Source organism: Cryptomeria japonica, chromosome 11 (assembly GCF_030272615.1).
Source record: "Cryptomeria japonica chromosome 11, Sugi_1.0, whole genome shotgun sequence".
Classification (NCBI taxonomy): Eukaryota; Viridiplantae; Streptophyta; class Pinopsida; order Cupressales; family Cupressaceae; genus Cryptomeria; species Cryptomeria japonica.
The window spans coordinates 600680208-600687020 of record NC_081415.1 but is presented as its reverse complement, the minus strand read 5'-3'; the positions used below and the strand labels follow the sequence as shown (position 1 = coordinate 600687020).

The following is a 6813-nucleotide window of genomic DNA, read 5'->3' as shown; positions in this document are numbered from 1 at the left end:
CTAGGCTACAGAAGAATCATTAGATTGTTTACATATGGATGACTGATTGAACACTTTAGATTTTGACCATTTTAGAGGCCATTTTTTCTTAATCTTTCAATTTTTACACCATGTTTTAATTTGATTTGTTTTCATTTTTAATAGATTGACTAATATTTATTTTCCTGTTATTGCAACAAAATGTTGGGAGGTAAATGGTGGTTTTCTTTTTTCTGTTTAATCTTTTTGGTTGAGATTCTAATGTAGTCATGAGATGCAGAGATGCAGAGAAATAGAGATGGAAAGTTCGTTACAATCACAATCACAAGTACCTGCTCTAGAAGGAAGCTAGATTTCCAAAACAACCAACCATGTGTTTGAATTCTATGATGCCTAGGGTCTATAAACTCTTGTAGATCTATCTACTAACCAATTTATGCATCTAAAAATGAAGAATTAGAGTAGACTAACACGTGGACATTTTTTTTGTTTTTTAAGGACTTCTGTTTCAGTTAAAAATATCTCCTCTTGACAAATTCATCAGGATTATAAGGTAAATCCAGCTACAAACAACTTACATTGTTGCATTCAATTTAAACAGATTTGAATGGCCCCCATACTATGCGGGACTTCTACTGCTTTGCAGGTTCGTCTCAGCAGTTCACTGACCTCATAGGATGTTCAGCTGCAATGCCCCTATTGGACTTTGGGTATGTTTGTACATGCTCTGATCTGTAATTTTTTTTGTATTCAGTACCTAATACTTCTTATTCTTATAAGTTGTTTGTCTTGCTGGGACTAATAAGAATCTCAGATTTGCCCACTTTAGATGTCATTTTTTCTTAATCTTTCATTTTTTACACAATCCAAAAAGGCAATGTTTTAATTTGATTTATTTTTTATTTCTAATAAATTTGTTCATGTTTATTTGTATGCTCTTGGACAAAACTGGTGGTAAATGTTCTTGGAGAAAAATGTTGGTAGGTAGATGCAGAGCAGGTGAAAAGGAAGAGGGCAATTTTTTTTTCAGGTATAGATTATACTTATTTTAAAAATTAACAGGTTGTTTGTCTTGCTAAAATGAATAGGAATCACAGAAAAGGAACTTGCAATTGCATGGAGACAAACAAAAAATAAATAAAAAATTCTTCAAATTCTTCTGTTATTGTTTGTAGGATAAAGAAGAACCAATAGATTGTTTGACTAGTTTGAGTTGCTTGGTTTTTTTAATTTGTTTTACCTTTCTTGTTAATGGTTTATTTTGTTTTCTTATCCTTTCTTTAATTGTAATTTTTTTCTCAAAGCAGTGCTTTCTGTTTGCTCAATTTTTTTTCAAAAGTTCGTTTTGTTTTGATTTTCTTAAGAATTTTTCTTTCTTATATACAGTGTGCACACTGGTCTCTGTCCACGTTATTAATTTATTATTTGTTCTGGTATTTTTTTTGTATTATATTTTTGTGGTAGCAGATAAAGATGTAGAGTTGGTGAAGAGGCAGAGAAAAGGAAATGACAATTGAATGAGGAAATTTTTCAGGTAATTCTTTTATATTGGTTATTTTTATTATAGGAATTCATGGATAATGAAGCAGCAATTCTTCTTCCAATCAATTCTTCATACAAATTATCTTTATTATAAGAATTAATGAAATGTTTACCTGACTAGGATAAAGAGGAACAATAGATTGTTTAGATGGTTGGCAGAACACCAGATTTTTTTCTCTTAATCCTTTTGGGTTGAGCAAATGACTGATAAAATAAGATTTTAATGCAGTCATGAGGTGTAGGACCAGGCGAGAGTGTTTGAATTCACAAAAAATATCCTTGAGATGATAAATCTTCTCTTTCAGCAAAAATTGTCTCCTCACTAATCCACACGCCAGGTAAGTGGAAAGGACTGCTATAGTATTGATTATTTTAGAATAAAATTGAAAATTGTCCATGACATAAACCCAGCTATAAACAAGACTGTAAGGTAAATCCAGCTATAAACAGGCAAGTGAAGCTTATACTCTTTTACAACTGGCATTGCTACCTTTAATTTTTAATTTAAACATAGATTTGTATGGCTCCCATCCTTTTGGATGGATCATGGACTTCTTTTGTTGAACAATAATAGTAAGCAGGTTTTTGCAAGAGTTTTTTACAGGTATGTCTTGATTAGATGTGGATCAGTAGTTAATGTGTATTTTTATTGGGTTTCAAAATACAATAGTAATATAAAGTTGACTGAGCTTTATTTGTTATGTATCATATTAAATAGTGAATTTTGTTTACCATAGTAATATAAAGTTGACTGAGCTTTATTGGTTATGTATCATATTAAATAGTGAATTTTGTTTACCATTGGAATAGAGTAATTTTGATTTTGGGTTAAATATTATTTCAAATGGAATACAAGGATACAAATTTCTTTGGCTTTAGATCTACAGATTTGTGTAAATTAGAGAATGAAATCCTAATTTCTAACATGGAAGCTATGACGCCTGCTGCCCCTGTGATGTGTATATGTTCTTGGGAACATGCTTCTGTTTCCATTATTCTCTATTGCATAAGAGATAGAACAGAGAACTAGGTATTGGACAAGCTAAGAATAAAGTTGAGAATTGTCCATGATACTTTGGTCAAATCGGTGAGGGTTATAAGGTAAACCCAGCTATAAACAGAATTCTTTCAAATGAAGCTTATACTCTTTATATAACTGATATTGTTGCCTTTAATTAAACATAAATTTGTATGGCTCATCCTTTTTGGATGGATACAAGAAAGGAAGGTTTGGATCATGGAGTTCTATTGTTTGAACAATAATGCGGTGGATCACAATTCGTTGGCCTCAGGATGTGTAGCTGCAATGCCTTATTGGTCCATGCATGCCTGTTCAGCAATTTTTTGGTGTAGCATTGTATTTTTATTTAGTTCAGATATATTACAAAAATATCATACCCTGCAAATCATCTACAATGACATACCCTGCTCAGGAATTTTTTGGTCTAGCATTGTATTTTTATTGGGTTTAAAATATATTACAGAAATGCCCTTTTGTGATCTTTTATTTTTTTTATAACTGAGCATTCATACTCCTTAGCTTTTTTAACTTTCTGATTTCTTTTTTTTTTTTTGGCATAAAGAGGCACAATAGGTGAAGAAGCAATGAAGAGGAAGAGGCAAGAAATGGAAATAGCAATTGAATGAGGGAATATTTTTCTGTTAATTCTTTGTAAAGGTTATCTTTATTTTAAGAATTAATTGATTTTTGTGTCTTGCTAAAATGAATAGGAATCACCGAGAAGGAAGCAACAATCAAATGGAAGCAAAATTCTTCATATAAATTATCTTTATTATGAGAACTCATAAATTGTTTGTCTTGCTAGGATAAAGTGGAATCATAGATTGTTTATCTTGTTTGACTTACATATGAGTTTTTTAATTGTTTTTTCCTTCCCTGTTAATACTTTATTCTGTTTTCTTGTTCTTTCTTTAATTGTAATTTTTTTCTCAGTGCATTGTTTGTTTGATTTTTTTGAAGAGTTTGTTTTGATTTTATTTGTTTGAGGTTGTATACAGTGTGCACACTGGTCTGTCTCTGTTATTTGTTCTAGTCTTTTTTTTGGTTTTACATTTTTATCTGTGTTATTTGTTCTAGTCCTTTTTTTGGTTTTACATTTTTGTGATAGCAGATAAAAAAGCAAAGAAGGTGAAGAGGCAGAGTAGAGGAAGAGGCAAACAAAAGGCAATGACAACTGAATAAGGATAAAATTCTTTTTCCATGTAAATCTTTATATTGTTTATCTTTATTATAAAAAATTAATGGGTTGTTTGCCTTGCTAAAATGAATAGGAATCATGGATAAAGAAGCAACAATCAAATGGAGGCAGAATTCTTCTTTTAAATAATTCTTCATATAAATTATCTTTATTATAAGAACTAATGAATTGTGTGCCTTGCTAGGATACAGAAGAATCATAGATTGTTCACATATGAATGGCTAATTGAACACTTAAGATTTGACCACTTGAGAGGCCATTTTCTATTAATCTTTCAATTTTTACAGTTTTATTTTTAATAGATTGATTAATGGTGGTGGTTTTCTTTTTTCTGTTATTGCAGCAAAATGCTGGAAGGTAATTAATGGTGGTGGTTTTCTTTTTTCTGCTTGTGTTTGTTTTTATTTTTAGTAGATTGATTAATGTTTTTGGTTGAGATTCTAATGTAGTCATGAAATGCAGAGAAATAAAGATGAGTTCGTTATGATTACAAGTACTTGTTCTAGGAGGCTAGATTTCCAAAACAGCCAACCCCGTGTTTGAATTCTCTGATGCCTAAGCTCTATAAACTCTTGTAGATCTAATAAATGTCTACTGACCAACTTATACATCCAAAAATGAAGAATTAAAGTAGACTTACATGTGTATTTTTGTTTTTTCAGTAGACTTACATGTGTGTATTTTTGTTTTTTCAGGACTTCTCTTTTAGTTAAAAATATGAACCCAGCTATAAGCAACTTACATTGTTGCCTTCAACTTAAATCCTTTTCTCATGGATTTAAGAAGGGAAGGGTTCGTTGGACTTATCTCAGCAGTTCACTGACCTCATCCTTTTCTTTGTAGGTCCATCTCAACAGTTCACTGGACTTTTGGTATTTAGCGAAAGCAAAATTCAAGGCAAAGTTGTTTGTCTTGCTAGGATGAATAAGAATCTCAGATTTGACCACTATATCTTTTAATTTTTACACAATCCAAAGAAGTCATGTTTTAATTTGGTTAATTTTCATTTCTAATAGATTTATTATTGTTTATTTTTATGGGAAAAATTTGTGATGAAGAGGGAGAGAAGAGGAAGAGGCATGGTTAATTTCCATTTCTAATAGATTTATTATTGTTTATTTTTATGGGAAAAAATTGTTGTAGGTAGATGCAGACCAGTGAAGAGGGAGAGAAGAGGAACAGGCAAGAAAAGGAAATGGCAATTAAATGAGGGTAAATCAATCAAATGAAGGTAAAAATTTTCTTCAAAATAATTCTTCATATAAATTATCTTTATTATAAAAACTAATGAATTATTTTTTATTAAAACTAATGAATTGTTTGTCTTGCTAGGATGAAGAGGAATCATAGACATAACATTTTTTAATTGGTTTTCCCTTTCCTGCTGATGGTTTATTCTATTTTCTTGTTCTTTCTTTCATTGTAATTTTTTTCTCAGTGCTTTGTTTCTTCAATTTTTTTAAGAGTTTGTTTTGTTTTGATTTTTTTTGAATTTTTCTTTTTCTTGTAAAGGTTGTATACAGTGTGCACACTGGTCTGTCCATGTTATTCATTTACTTTTTATTTGTCTCTTTTTTTTCATATTATATTTTTGTGATAGCAAATAAAAAGACAGAGTTGGTGAAGAGGAAGTAGAGGAAGAGATAGAGAAAAGGAAATGACAATTGAATGAGGGCAAAATTCTTTTTTCAGGTAATTCTTCATACTGATTATTTTTATTATAAGAATTAATGGGTTGTTCCCCTTATTTAACTCTTTATTTAATTCTTTATTGGGGTTTTGCTAGACTTCTTATTTTTTACAGGTTCATTGACCGTAGGATGTCTGTCCAGCTACAATTCTAGATGTCCAGCTATAATTATTTCAGACTCAAAAGGTTTTCTAGATGGATTATAGATTATTTAAATTATTTATTTTACTATCTTCATAACTCACATTATTTTTAAATCTAATGTTGATATTTGTTATATTATGGTAGACTGATTTATGACTAAATTGATATGACAAGGTGGAGGGTTGCACACAACCCTAGCAAACATTTCCAGCATGGTGAGAGTTACATTTCCTCTTTGTATTTAGAGCAGCAAGAGATTGAGATAGGCATTGATCATTTCTTTAGTAAAATTTTGGCCAAGCATAGTGGTCAAGCATTGTAATATGTAAAAATATAATGTTTAATAAAAGCGTTTTATCAGAAGGGGTTAACAACCCTTTCTAAAGACTGAGGGGAATAGCTAGTGGCCATGGTTATTCCTTAAGGTTGTGTGTTTATCTGATAGCTTAAAGAATGGTTGGTAAGCCAAGACCATTCTTTAAGGTCTCTATCTCATTTTCTTTGCATTTTTGAAGAATTTTTGTTTAATGTTTACTTTTATTTAAGAATTCATTAATTTTAATCTCAACACAAAACTTACAAATGATGATTTTATATATGAATTTGTCATTTATAAATCACAACACAAATCCCTTCCTAAATGTTTTTATAAATCATTTCTAAAACAATTCACAAAAAAAAATCACAAATTGCCCTTATTAAAGCATAATTTACTCACTTTATGAATACAATTTACACCTCATAAGCATGCCCCCATTTTTAAAAAAAATGCATTTTAACTTGTCACATAATTAACATCATTGTGAATGCCTTGAAACAATTCATAATGAATGATAATATTACCCTTTAACTTGTCACATAATTAACATCATTGTGAATGCCTTGAAACAATTCATAATGAATGATAACATTACCCTTTAACTTGTCACATAATTAACATCATTGTGAATGCCTTGAAACAATTCATAATGAATGATAATATTAACATCATTGTGAATGCCTTGAAAATATCATTTAAAAATGTTTCATGAATTCACTTTACAAATAGAATTAAAGGTATATAAATATTTTTTTTATAAATAAAATAAAACTTGTATTGTATTGTGTTGTTTTGTGTCGTGTTGTGTTGTGTCGTGTCATTTCATTTCGTGTCGTGTCTGTTGTTTTGTTGTTTTGTGTGGTGTTGTGTCATTTTGTGGTTGTCTTAGGTCCCTTAGGGGAGGCCATGCAAGCTTCCAC

The 6813-nt window shown here is 30.2% G+C and overlaps 1 long non-coding RNA gene across 3 annotated transcripts; it reads left to right on the top strand.

Annotated features, from left to right (window-relative positions):
- Positions 1-1745: 1745 nt before the first annotated feature.
- Positions 1746-5999, top strand: LOC131859856 (uncharacterized). Of its 3 annotated transcripts, XR_009359398.1 has the most exons (5): positions 1746-4583; positions 4888-4971; positions 5341-5432; positions 5527-5616; positions 5749-5999. It is a non-coding gene; the product is annotated as an uncharacterized LOC131859856 (long non-coding RNA). The 3 variants fall into 3 exon arrangements; XR_009359400.1 differs by having other exon boundaries at positions 4888-5432; positions 5545-5616; XR_009359399.1 differs by having other exon boundaries at positions 4888-5432.
- The last annotated feature ends 814 nt before the right edge of the window (positions 6000-6813 follow it).